This window comes from Ovis canadensis, chromosome 11 (genome assembly GCF_042477335.2).
Source record: "Ovis canadensis isolate MfBH-ARS-UI-01 breed Bighorn chromosome 11, ARS-UI_OviCan_v2, whole genome shotgun sequence".
NCBI lineage: Eukaryota > Metazoa > Chordata > Mammalia > Artiodactyla > Bovidae > Ovis > Ovis canadensis.
Genome location: NC_091255.1, coordinates 56855538 through 56868793, shown reverse-complemented (window position 1 = coordinate 56868793; position 13256 = coordinate 56855538). Strand labels below are relative to the sequence as shown.

At 50.2% G+C, this 13256-nt stretch overlaps 1 protein-coding gene across 1 annotated transcript in view; it reads left to right on the top strand.

Moving 5' to 3' along the window:
- Positions 1 to 1418: 1418 nt before the first annotated feature.
- TEX2 (testis expressed 2) overlaps positions 1419 to 13256 on the top strand; it is a 112489-nt gene continuing 100651 nt past the window's right edge. Inside the window, exon 1 of the mRNA XM_069541755.1 lies at positions 1419 to 1571. The gene's annotated coding sequence lies outside the window, so the exon portion shown is untranslated. The remainder of the gene's footprint in view (positions 1572 to 13256) is intronic.

Here is a 13256-nt window from a genome sequence, read left to right as displayed (position 1 = left end):
GGCCCCCTCACCTTCACTGCCCACTCCACCCTCACCAAATGGTGGAGGTTTTAAGGTGTGGCCAAGATGAACTTCGGGCTGTTTCTCTAGTGCTAACTGCCTTTGTTGCACAGTTCCAGATACCCAAGGCTGGAACCCTCTGTATTTAAAACAAGAATTCCTTTTCCTTTGCAAGGGCCAAGGGAAGCAAATAGTGTTCCCAGGCAGTGATGTCTGCAACCCAGAGACTTAATCTTGATGAGGCTGATGAATGTGTGTGTCGAGCTGTTCCTGGCAAACACAACACCCACAGAAATCACAGCAAAAACCAAAACAAACAACTAGCCAGAACACCATGACCACCACCACCAGCTATACGGTTGTTCTTTGGAGGCAGTTTGCTTCTCTTAGAAGGGGTCTAGGCAGAAGAGGCTCACTTTCAGGCAGGGGCTTCTGTGTCAGATGGATGTCCGGGACCCCGGGAGGAGGAGAGGCATGTGTTTCGGAGAATGGGCAGGGCTGGATGGCATTGGAACCCAGGCACCTTCCTGGGGTTATGACTGGGCCTGGTAATGGCAACAAGGAAGGGTGTGTTTTGCCATTTAAGTATTTAAGCATTGTCTAGAGAGTTAGAGAACAAGACTGCCTTGTTGCTTCAGCCCAGCCTGGTGCCCTTCAGACTCAGTTCTTGGCATGAGCCACTCGGGGAACTGTCCTGAGTTTCTCACCCAAACTAGCAAATCTCCCAACCATATTACTGGTTTTGGGGATAAAGAATAGCTTATCTTTATTTATGGCAATTGCACTTGAACTTCATTGCCACGAGGGACTTGAAATAATACGTGACTGCCTGTATGTGGCTTTTGTACCAACACTACCCACATCAGAATCACCTCGGGGGACGGGCGCTGAAAAATACATATTTTCCCCAGGCGCATTTCAGACACACGGAATGTGTGTTAAATGTTTTACAAAATTCTCCAGGGTGAAGCTGGATAATTTTTACGCCAATTTCTGGGACTGGACGGGAACACTTGTGTCGGACGGCCCTATGAAACTCAAATTCCAGTCATTGTGCCAAGCGAGGAGACCCTCGGGACCTCAGTTTCTCTTTCTGACAGAGGCAGGTTCTGTCCCCCACTTGTTGCTAGACTTCAGGAAGCGGAAATTAACAAATGCAAAGTGCTGGGAAGAGCGAAGCTGCCGGACTAGAGAGAGAACAGAAGGTCTCATCCCTTCCAACCCAGGCTCTCCTAGGTAACCCGGCTGCCGCCCCTCTCCCCAGCCCCGTGGGCGGCGGCTTCTTTAACAGACCCGACCAATCGCACACCCATTTCCGCGGCCGCTCTCGGCGCGCTGGTAGGGGCTGGATTGGCCGGGCCTGGCGCGAGGCCGGCTCCGCCCCCGCCGCCCTCTGGTTGGCGGCGGCGGCCGCGGGCGCGGGGCGGGTCCGCCGGCGGGGCGGGGTGGCCGGTGCCCCGGGGGCGGGCGGGCGGCAGGACAGCGGCCCGAGCCCGAAACGGAGCGGGGTCTGCGGCGGCCGTGAAGCACGGGCGCCGGCGCAGTACAATGAGGCAGCCAGTGGATCCAGGGTGAGCGCTCCCAGGGCCGGGCGGAGCGGTGGAGGGAGCGCCCACCGAGAAGGCCGGGGCTGGGGGCGGCTCCGGCTCCTCAGGGTCCGGGGGCCGGCGGCCGTTGGCGCGGCTGGGCGCGGGGGTCCGGTCCCCCAGGGCCCCGCCCCGCTGTCACGGTCCAGGTTAAGTTGACATGGACGCCTACCAGCGAGGCCCCCGGGCGCACCCTTCTTTCCTCTGGGGGCGGTGTGGGGCGGTCTGGGCTTGACCCCGCCAGAGGTGCCCGCCGGCCAGCCCCCCAGCCTGCCGTCCACGGGCTCCGGGCTCGGCCCGGGTTGGGGAGCACCGTCCACACTCAAACTGAGGGAAAACAGCTTGTGATTTTATGAATGGGGCCCCGGGTTCTGGTCTCCCCCGGCGCTCACGTCGCGAAACGCCTGGAAGTCGAGAACCGCAGTTACTTTTAAGCGGATCTTTTAGAGGCTCTCAGCTCCTCGGGTTGTTTTTCGCCAGCTCTTGGAAATCGCGGGTGGCAAGTGGGTGGTTCGCGTGCCTTAGACTTGAGACGACGGCGTTCCGAACGCCGGGGGTTTTGGAAGGTTAACAAGTGACATTGGGCTGAGGCCTAACGCCAGGTGCTCTGCCCGGAGCGCGGGGTGTGACGGCGGAGGCTGTGCTGCTGGTGAGCGCCGGAACGAATCGGTGGGATCAGAGATGGGCTGAACAGCTCCCCAGAACGCTCGGCTGACGCGGGAGTCGGTGCAGGGGAGTTTTGCCCTCTTGAAAATGCCTTTTGGAAAACTTAGCCCTTCGGTGGGTTGATGGTTACTGAAACCATCGGTTGTTATGGTTGCAGGGCATCTAATGTAAGGGCAAAGCCTGTCTCCACCCTCGCTCTTCCTCCAAAGCCGTGAAGTACTTTGTCACTACCGTCTTTAAGAGACGCTGCCCATGGAGGGCATACTTTTTTATTTGGAGGAAAAGCGTGAGCTCCATGAAGGCAAGAGTGCTGCCATATTCATGTTTGAAGTTCTAGGTTCTGACACCTCGACTGCTCTGCGCAGACGTTGAAAAGAACCAGCCTTTCGCATTTTGATGGTTTTCATCAAAGGCTTTAAAGGAGTCCTTTCAGGAGCCTGATGTAAGCTGGGAGGAAAACAATGAGTAACTTTTATATGGAAGCCAATAAGGAAAAACGGAGACCCAAATGGTCCTTGAACTCTGGAATGGGGAGTGTTTGCAGAGTTTAGTTTTTTGTTTTTTTTTTTGTTTTTTTTTGACCACCCAGCTAATGAGATCTTAGTTCTGGGACCAGGGATCAAACCAGGGCCCTAGGCAGTGAGCACACAAAGTCCTTACCACTGGACTGCCAGGGAATTCCTGAAAGTCTGGGTTTGTGGATTTAGAGCTGGGTGACACAGTGCAGCTGGTCTCCAGGGAGGTATTGAAAGAGCAAAAGTGCCATTTTTGTCAGCTCTGGTTGTTCTTGTTTAGTCACTAAGTCGGGTTCTACTCTTTGCGGCCCGGTGGACTGTAGCCTGCTAGGCTTCTCTGTCCATGGGGTTTCCCAGGCAAGAATACTGGAGTGGGTTGCTATTTCCTTCTCCAGGTGATCTTCCTGACTCAGGGATCAAACTGCCTGAGCCTCCTGAATTGGCAGGCAGATGCTTTACCATTGAGCCCCTAGGAAAGCCCTATTAGCTCTTACCCAACCCTTAAGTCATTACAGCATTCTTTCAGATTCTTCTAAAAGTTGGTGATTGAACTAAACTTTATGTAAAACAAACAGCCTCCTGAGATGATGAGGGTAGAGTGGGATTTTTGCCATATGGTTTCTTTTTTTTCACATGGGCCTCAGGGTTGCGGGTGGTGGAGAGCTGTGGGTGAACTGGACTTGCCTGCTTTTATCCCCAGGAAAGGTGCTATGCCTGAGAGGAAGGAGATTAACAAACCGATTCAGATAATGGTGGTAATTGAGGCAACTGCCTAGTGGCCCAAGGGCTGGACAGAGGAAGGGGAAGAGAGAGTGCAGGGGTTTTGGTGGGACTAAGGGGACCAGGCCTTGTTGGAGGTTTGAAGAGCAAGTAGAAAGTCATCACGTGAGAGGATTGGAGAAACAGCATTGCCGAGTGTATCGTTTGCATATTAGAGATTATGGTTTTGGGATGAGTCTGGAAAAGAAGTGGGAAAGACTGTTGTTAGTCTTTTAGGTCAGATAAATGTATAGGATGTTTGGGAGTTCTGGTCCCAGTGAAATGACAAGTAGTCAAAAAATATTCACTCAACTAATTTTTGTTGAGAGTTGGCCATGTGCCAGAAACTTTGAGGCATTCTGGGTACGATGGAGAGAAAAGGCAGGTCAGGAGTTTGTTTCTGCATCCATATGACTCACCTTCCCTCCCAAAGCTCATAACTTATGAGGATTTTCTGAAGCTCTTGAAGAAAGAAAGAGGTTAAATGCACAGAATATTACTTATCGTAAGAATGAATCAGGACAGTGGGGAAATCCCTCTGTAGGTCACTTTTGGTATCAAACTGGATCTTCCAAGACTGCTTTTCTGTGTCAGATTTGGTATCTCTTCATCCTCATATCTGTTGATCAGTGTCTTTTGATGGTGTTGCTGCTGCTGCTGCTAAGTTGATTCAGTCGTGTCCGACTCTGTGCGACCCCACAAATGGTAGCCCACCAGGCTCCCCCGTCCCTGGCATTCTCCAGGCAAGAACACTGGAGTGGGTTGCCATTTCCTTCTCCAATGCATGAAAGTGAAAAGTGAAAGTGAAGTCGCTCAGTCGTGTCTGACCCTTAGTGACCCCATGGACTGCAGCCTACCAGGCTTCTCCGTCCATGGGATTTTCCAGGCAAGAGTACTGGAGTGGGGTGCCATTGCCTTCTCTCTTTGATGGTGTTAAGTTCTTTTTAACCTTTTCCTCTGTCAGTGAGTTTACTCAGAAGTTTGAAAGTCAGGCAGCTGTCCCTGCCCTCCAGGTGCTTCCAGTTCATTTTCTTTGCCTGAGTGGCCCTCAGGGTCAGCTTTCTTCTATCTGATCCTGATTCTCACCAGAGTGTCCCCCTGGGGAATTGCTGAGGTCACAAGAAATTGTTTGTTCTTTAATTCTGTCCCAAAGCGAAAGGTGGCTGGTATAGAAAGAGCATTTGCTGAATTCCAGCTCTGCCATTGCTGCTTTCTCTGTGTATATTGGGTTGGCCATAAAGTTCATTCGGGTTTTTCCCATAACATCTTATGGAGAAACTTGAACGCACGTTTTGGCCAACCCAATATATCCTCTTTTGTCCTTGAGCAGCCCTCTAAGGGAGACAGATGCTGGTAGCCTCAATGTTGGACTTCCCAGGTGGTGCAGTGGTAAAGAATCCACCTGCCAATGCCAGAGAGATGAGAGATGCAGGTTCAACCCCTGGGTTGGGAAGATCCCCTGGAGTAGAACATGGTAACCCGCTCTAGTATTACCTAGAAAATTCCATGGACAGAGGAGCGTGGCAGGACAGTACATGGGGTCGCAAAGAGATACGACTGAGTGACTGAGCGGGTAGGCGTGCGCAGGCACACACACACAGAGTCTCAATTTACAGGAGAGGAAAGTGAGAGCAGTTCAGTAGCTTGCCCAGGGCATAAACTGCTTAGTTGGTGGAACAAGATCGTAGTTCTCTGACCAAGGATTGAACCTAGGCCCTCGGCAGTGAAAGCAGAGTCCTAACCACTGGGCCACCAGGGAATTCCCTGGAACAAGAACTTCAGTCTAGGACTTTGTGATTCCAGATGGATGTTTTCCGTAGTATACCAGTTGCTTTCGCAGAAGAAGACAGGCAGGTTATCCTAGTCTAGCACAGTGCCTTCTTGGACGTGTGGAAGGTCAGGTTCAGAGAATTGCCACAGTTGATGTGCTCATGGCGGGGCAGGTCTTAGCGCCCTGTGCCCTGCCTCTTTGTCAGGTATGTTTTTGGGTAATTCACATGACTCTTGGGAAATTTGAGTTTACTGCCATGAAAAGGTGGCCAGACTTACCAGGTCTATATCCCAGTACTTCTATTTACTAGCTCTGTGACCTTGGGCAAACTGTTTTCTCTGTATACCTCAGTTTCTTTATCTGTAAAATGGAACAGTGTTTACATTTCCACAAACGTAAGACAATACACTTTGTCTCATCTTAACATTTCTGAAAAGAAAAGAGAGTGAAAGTGAAGTTGCTCAGTTGCGTCTGACTCTTTGTGACCCCATGGACTGTAGCCTACCAGGCTCCTCCGTCCATGGGATTTTCCAGGCAAGAGTACTGGAGTGGGGTGCCATTTCTTTCTCCAGGGGATCTTCCCGACCCAGGGATCGAACCCGGGTCTCCTGCATTGTAGGCAGATGCTTTCACAGTCTGAGTCACCAGGGAAGCCAAAATATCTTTTAAATCTTTGAGGTCTGACAGTTGTAGTTGGCAGGACTTCCTTTTTTCGTACATAAAATAACGGTGTCCTAGTGGGGTCCTAGGCCAGATGAACCACACTAGTACATTCTCTGTTGGTAGTTGTGAGGATTACAACGTGAGCCAGGAACATGTACACGTGAGGCTGTCGAATGACAGAACGTAAGGTTAACTGGTAGGTGGCTCTGGAAGAAAGCTAGGGAGCGTCTTGTAAGATTTGCCACTCGGAGCCCAGGCAGTAATCCACAATCTGTGGGCTGCAGGAACATTTTCCAGTTTGTGTGGAGCTCTGTCCTTTGGCTGACTCTTGTCCCCGTGAGAAGCATTAACTTCAGGAGCTAACCAGCCATGGACAGACAGCTCCCTGCCTGTTCATTAAGTTCTTTGTCAACTTCAAATCCCAAGTTAAAAATAACTATCCTTATGAGAAGTTTGGAAACCTGGGCTGATGTGAATACTCTTAATTACGTGTGAATTTGAAAGCACCTCAGGGTTTTGTGCAAGATTCCATGTTGCCTCTGGCCAGGCTCCTTGTGATGCTTAATTGCATCGTGTGACGCGTCTGTGCAGCCCCATTCATCAGAGGGGTGCTCGGAGGCAAGTACGGAAACCCTGAGTTTCTGAGTGAGGTGCATAGAGCACTGCAGTTGGTATTAAGAGGCCCGCTGGCCATCCTGGGGGTTCTCCAGTTATTATGTGTGTCTTGGGCACTTCATTCCCCTACTCTGGACCTTGAAGTTCTCTTCAAAGTGAGGACTTGATTTCCTAGTCTCCTCCTCCCGCTCCCTCCAATACAGTGTCGTCGATTATGTGAGTTTATGAATTTCAGGATTTGTTTGAAGGGAAAGGACTCCTGAAGTCTCAGGTGGCTGTTTGTGCTAGTACTTTTGTAATGAGAAACATGGGCAGGTGATGAAACAATAAGAGTAACTGTCATTCATGGAGAACTGCTGTGTGCCAGGCACGGTCCCCACTCCTCAGCCTCACATCACCCTGTGAATGCTTATGCGCAGTCGTGTCTGACTCTTTGTGACCCTATGGACCGTGGCCCCCCAGGCTTCTCTGTCCATGGAATTTCCTAGGCAAGAATACTGGAATGAGTTGCCATTTCCCTACTGCAGGGGGTCTTCCTGACCCAGGGATCAAACCCCAGTCTCATTCGTCTCCACTGGCAGGCAGATTCTTTACCTGTGTGCCATCTGGGAAACCCTTACGAATAGTAGACCCTAGTGTCAATCTTTTTCTAAGGTGAGAAAGCCGAAGTTCAGAGTTAAGTAACGTGTTCAAGATCATGCAGCGAGGACAAGGGCTTACGGCTGGGACTAGAGCTCAGGCTTATGTTGCTCCCCATCGTGAGTTCTGTGGTTGTATCGGGTGGACCCTGCCTCATTTTGAAATCTTCTAAGCCATGTGCCCTGGACGTTTTCTCAGTTCAAAAAGTGAGATTTCCATTTGCTATGGGGTCATACATTCCCAGCCTCTTACTGTGTACTGACCCCAGTTTATATTCTGAGTTCTCCTTTAAAACATCTGCTGTGTGTTGGGAGAACTTTGTTAAATTTAAGGACGAACCCCATGGGAGCTGCAGAAGACTTAAGTCCTCTTTGGTTTTTCTTTGGTGAACAAAAGCCACAGGCCAGGCCCTGTGAGCATAGATAGGACTGTTGAGAGAAGAATCTGGCCTTTCTGTGCAGAAGCTGCTGGAGTGGCTGACGGGTGGGCTTTGAAACAACCTAGGGACCTTTGTTGGGTTAGCCCAGAAGATTGGTTCTAACGGCTTCCCCTAAAGAGATGATTGGACACACTGAGCCTCTCCCGGGCTTATCCTAACAGTTGAGACCAGGACAGGGCAATAGGAGCCCTCTTCAACTTGTTTAGGTTTTGAGATTTAAACCCCCCCGCCCCACCCCAATCCTTGCAGGATTATTCCTGCAAATAACCTTTGAGAATCCCAATATGCATTTCATAAGTTTCATTTCACGTTTGTTATTTAAAGCTGACATAAGCTGGCCTGTTCTCTTTCTCAATTTTAAGTCCTTTCTTACACTCTACGTTGTCTTTTAAGCAGTGTTCCTCAAGATGTATGTATCATTTGGGGCTGGAAATACAAAATTAAAAAATCTTACCACTGAAAGGACTGACTGAACAGCGATCATCATTCATTAAACAAGTATCTCTCTGAGTGTCTGCTGGAGCCAAGCATTGTGCTTAGCACTGGAAAGAAATCCAATGGGGAGCGAAACAGATGTGTTCCCTGCTGGCACACAGCACATTATGTAGTCTAGACAGTAAACAAGGCAACTGACATGTGTGTCGTATACATTAAATTGTGAGAAGCTGGAAGTCTCCTTCCTCTGAGGGGGGAAAAAACAGGCCCTGAGAAAGAATAAAGGGAGGGAGCCAGAGCTGGGAAGGCGCCTCAAGGGAGGGAGTGGCTTGTGGCCGGTGTGGCTGTGGTGAGGAGGGGCCAAGAACATTTCTTGCAAGCCCCTTATAGACTTGCTTATGAAAAGTAGGCACAAAATTAGATGGCCAAATAATCTGTGTATTTACTGAGAATATCAACTGCATTGAGCAATATATAAGATATATATGAAAGAAGCTTCCCAGGTAGTACAGTGGTAAAGAATCTGCCTGCCAGTGCAGGAGACACAAGAGACACGGGTTCAATCCCTGGGTCAGGAAGATCCCCTGAAGAAGGAATTGGCAACCCATTCCAATATTCTTGTCTGGAAAATTCCATGGACAAAGGAGCCTGGGCAGGTTACAGCCCACGGGGGTAACAGTTGGACACAACTGAGCGTGCGCGCACGTGCACACACACACACACACACACAGTCACATACACCACACGCACACATGAAAAGCATAAGACAGTCTTCACAGTGGCTTGTGAAATCTCGGTCCCTTTCTTCCTCACAAGGAATCACATGGTTATTTTCAACATCCCTGGCAAATAAAATATACACCAACGCCTAACTATGAGACTAACTAAAAAGCACTATTTTTTTGGTGTATATTAAGTCCAGATTATAGCTGCTGCTGCTGCTAAGTTGATTCAGTCGTGTCCGACTCTGTGCGACCCCATAGACAGCAGCCCACCAGGCTCCGCCATCCCTGGGATTCTCCAGGCAAGAACACTGGAGTGGGTTGCCATTTCCTTCTCCAACGCATGAAAGTGAAAAGTGAAAGTGAAGTCACTCAGTCGTGTCCGACGTTTAGTGACCCCATGGACTGCAGCCTACCAGGCTCCTCCGTCCGTGGGATTTTCCAGGCAAGAGTACTGGAGTGGGGTGCCATCGCCTTCTCCAGATTGTGGCATTCACTTATAAGATCAAGGAGGACACAGCTATATATTGAAAGTCTCTGTCCGTTAAACTTTTGTGTGTGTTTTAAGGAGAGTTCAAACCTGCAGAGAACCTCGTAGCAGCACCTCTGTGGAACTCTTTCCGACAGACCCTTCTGCAGTGTTGAGAATGTGCTCCATCTGATATGGTGGCCTCTAGCTGCCTTGATTATCAAACACTTGTGAGGTGGCTAATGCAACTGAGAAACCGATGTTTTAATCTTAATTTTCAGGTAAATAGCTCTATGTGGCCACATTGATGGTGTCGTAAACCCTGGAGCTACACTGTTCAATCTCTGTGATAGGAAAAATCCTGCAGAAACTAATTTGAGAGAGAGCACAATACTTGTGTAGGTCCCGAACTCAGTATATTTTAGAGAAAAGGAGTTTGATTATGTAGAAGGAAGAATTACCTCTTGGGGTTCATGGTCTTCCTCTGAGAGCACGGTTTTGGCAGCTCAGTAACCTGAGAGGTTAGATTTGATGCGGGGTGTCTTCCAGGGTTCAGATCTTATGGAAGAAGGAGTGACTCTCTCCAGTGCAAAGCGCTTGTGCTGCTCTTGCATCACAGAAGCTTTCTAAGAGGTAGACGGGAATCTGTTGAGTGGCTCATATGAAGGTTTCAGGTGGTCGAGTGACCTTACTCTTGGTAGCTGCATTCACTGCAGGGGGGTTTAGAGGTTCAGAGGAGACATGCCAAGGGCCTGGGCTCTCTTAGTCACCTTTTTCCTCCCCAGCACATAGTACATGCTCAATAAATATGTTTCAAAAATGGATGACAGCTTTTAAGAATGGATGTAAGAGCAAGTAAGGAGAAGAGCTTTAAATTTGTCTAGAAATTCTGAAAAATAGGTGCCAAAGGAAGTAAGTGTAATACCAGTGAGCTGCAGAGTGTGTACAGCCAGTATTTGCTGCCGGAGGTAATTGACATTTCTCTTCACTACAAATGCAAGCTGGCTCTTATCTCGTCCATTACCAGGTGCTGTTATTTGCATCTCTTAAATATCTCTTGAATGGTTCTCTTTCTCTTCAGCTTCACTGCCACCACTCTAGTCCAAACAACTCTCTTGGTTCTGAAGGCGGCAGCGGCCACCCCCCTGTTCTTCCCACAGCCACTTTCCCTCCGCTCTAATCTCTTCACCCCTCGGCAGCCGGAGTGGTCTCTTTCTCTTAAAAATTCCTAATGTGATCACACCACATCCTTGTTCCCAATCCTAGGAAGGCTTCTTGTTGCTCCCAGGATAAGAGCCACACTCTGAACCTGGTCTGAAAGTCCTGTGTGATTCAGCGCCCCCTGCCTGCCTCTGCTGCGGCCTGGCCCCAGGCCTCCCGTCTCAGTTAATTACAGTCCGTGACCCTTCTGTTCCCAGCTGGAAGGGAGCTCAGCCTTTCAGGAACTGACCCACCGGGCATCTCCCTCTTCAGGAAGCAGCTCCGCCTCCTCACCTCGGTCCCTTTTTCTCTCTTGTTCTTTACACCACCTCTCGCTGTTGTTGTGACGTATTCTTTAGGAGACATCTGCTTTCCCACTTCTTCTGGGAGGGCAGGGACCTCATCCATTGTGCTCGCGATTATATACCAGTGCCTCGCTCAGCATCTGACCCGCTCCATGAGCTTCTTAAATGTTTGCTGGGTGAGTGAATGAGTGAGTGAATGAATGCAGGCACATTAGGAACATGCGAGAATGCTCTCTAACACTTGGATTTATTGGAAGGGTTGAATGGTTTTTAGAGCAGGATAACCTGAGAAGGGAAGTGGCCAGGCTGGGGGCTGAGGTTGGAGGGATAGTCCATGGGAATCTGTGGTTGGAGCTGTCTGGTGGGTTTAGCGTTGCCTTACAGGAGAAACATGTCTTGACCTGTACTTGAAAAGCATTTGCCTGACAAGTTAGGGGTGGCCCCCCTGTCTGACTTCCTATCCCTGCCCTCGGGAGGCATCACTCTCACTGAGTATATGCTTAGTTGCACTGGGCTCCGATTTAAGAACTGGTTGGAGTCTTCCATACACAACCCACAGACGGGGATGTGGTAATCCCCCTGTCTTTCTGGAGTCGGAATTCTGCCCTGTTCATCTTTGTCTCTCTTTCCTCGCTTTCCACCATGGCTCTTACTCCCATCGGCACCCCTGGGCTGTGCCCCACAGGTGGTGGTGCTACTCCAAAGTCATGCCAGGTGGGTCCTAGAAAGAGTTCTTGACAGTGTGGTCCTCAGTCACCTCTGACTCTGCGACCCCATGGACTGTATGTAGCCCGCCGGGCTCCTCTGTGAGATTTCCCAGGCAAGGATACTGGAGTCGGTTGGATAGGTTGCCATTTCCTCTTCCAGGGGGTCTTCCTGACCTGGGGATCGAACCTGCGTCTCCTGCATTGGCAGGCAGATTCTTTATTGCTGAGCCACCTGGGAAACACTCTCGGCAGCAGTGGGAGGGGATTCTAGTTGTGCCTGGTCCGGAAGAGACTTGCAGCCACTGGGAGGAACAGAGGCAGCTGCGTTCAGTCCTGCCCCTGCCGGTGAGGAGACGCCCCCTTCCTGGGCCACTTCTAGCTGAGGGGAGGAGCCTGCGGGTGCTCATCAGATGCTCTTGTCATGTTGGAGAGACTCATAGGGGAAACCTGGATCTTCACCAGAAACTATGAATTTCTAGCTGGGAAATGGAAGGACTTGGCAGAGATGGTGGTTATATTTCTTCTATAACTTTTGTGATTCTGAAAGAGAACTGGGATGTTTTCTCAGTTTGATGGGATGTCACTAGCTGGTTTCGTAGGTAATGTGTGTTTTTGTTTTTATTTTTGGAAGGAAGGGACTGGTTCCCTGAACCAGAGCCTCCAATAACCAGAGAGGAGGTATTTCATGAAGACCAGAGTGATATGTCTTCCGGGAGTCTTGCAAGTCTGGTTAAGAAGGCTTTAAGCTGAATATTAAGGGGACAGAAAAGTGTCCAGGAAAATGGCAGAACCAGAGACTATAGAGGCCTGTGTGACTGGGAAGCAGTGTGGGTCCAGAAGTGGTGCCCAGGAGCTCCCACGTGGGAACTGGCATCAGCTGGTTGAGAACGCCACTGGTGGAGGGTGAACAGGTGATGCCTCCATGCCCTGGAAGCCTGAATAGCTCAGCCGGGTAACTATGATCGGGTGGGAGGGAGGATTAGAATAGAGCCAGGTAGTGTGGGTACACCTGGCTCTAAAAGGAAACCCTCTGCGAGCTTCACTGTGTGCCCTGATCATGGAAGGCTGGCGGGGAGCGTTTGAATGATGATAGAGCAGAGGCCAGGTTATGTCACTGTGGGACTCTGCCTGCCAGACTGAGGAGGCAGTGATTTTTTTTTTTTTCATAGACAGATTTTAAAACATGCCTCCTGGCAGGTGTAGTGGACCAAGCAGATGTTTGTATAAGGTGAATTCCATTCAGAGTAGGCCATGTGGTAGATTCTAACCCTACCTTGCTGATCATTTTACCTCTGAGAGCAGGTAAAGGGGTGTGTGTGTGTGTGTGTGTGTGTGTGTGTATGTGTGTACAAATGCGGAAAACCTGGTTGACAGTGAGGACAGGGGGAAGCCATGCAGACAGCAAGGGGGCCTGTGGCTGCGGCCAGCAGTAGGCAGAGAGCTCGGGGTAGGGGAGGCCGGCTCCACGGTGCCTGCTCTCCACCCTGCAGTCACTGGGCTGAGCATCTCCTACCTCATTTTGTTGCTTCCTTTGATCAAATTGAGGGACCTGCTCCTCACCTGAGCTGGAAGGGAGGCCATCTGTGTGTCCTCAGCGTCCAGATGTCCGTTAGAAGTGACCTCAGGAACATTAGCCCAGGGCAGTGACTAGTCTGTGTGGCCTCTGATGGGTTTCCCGTTCCCCCACCCAGGTTCAGGACAGAAATAGTGGGGTCTCCTAGTACCTGTGCTAGGAAGTCTGAAGGGAGCCGTCCTCAGGGAAGGT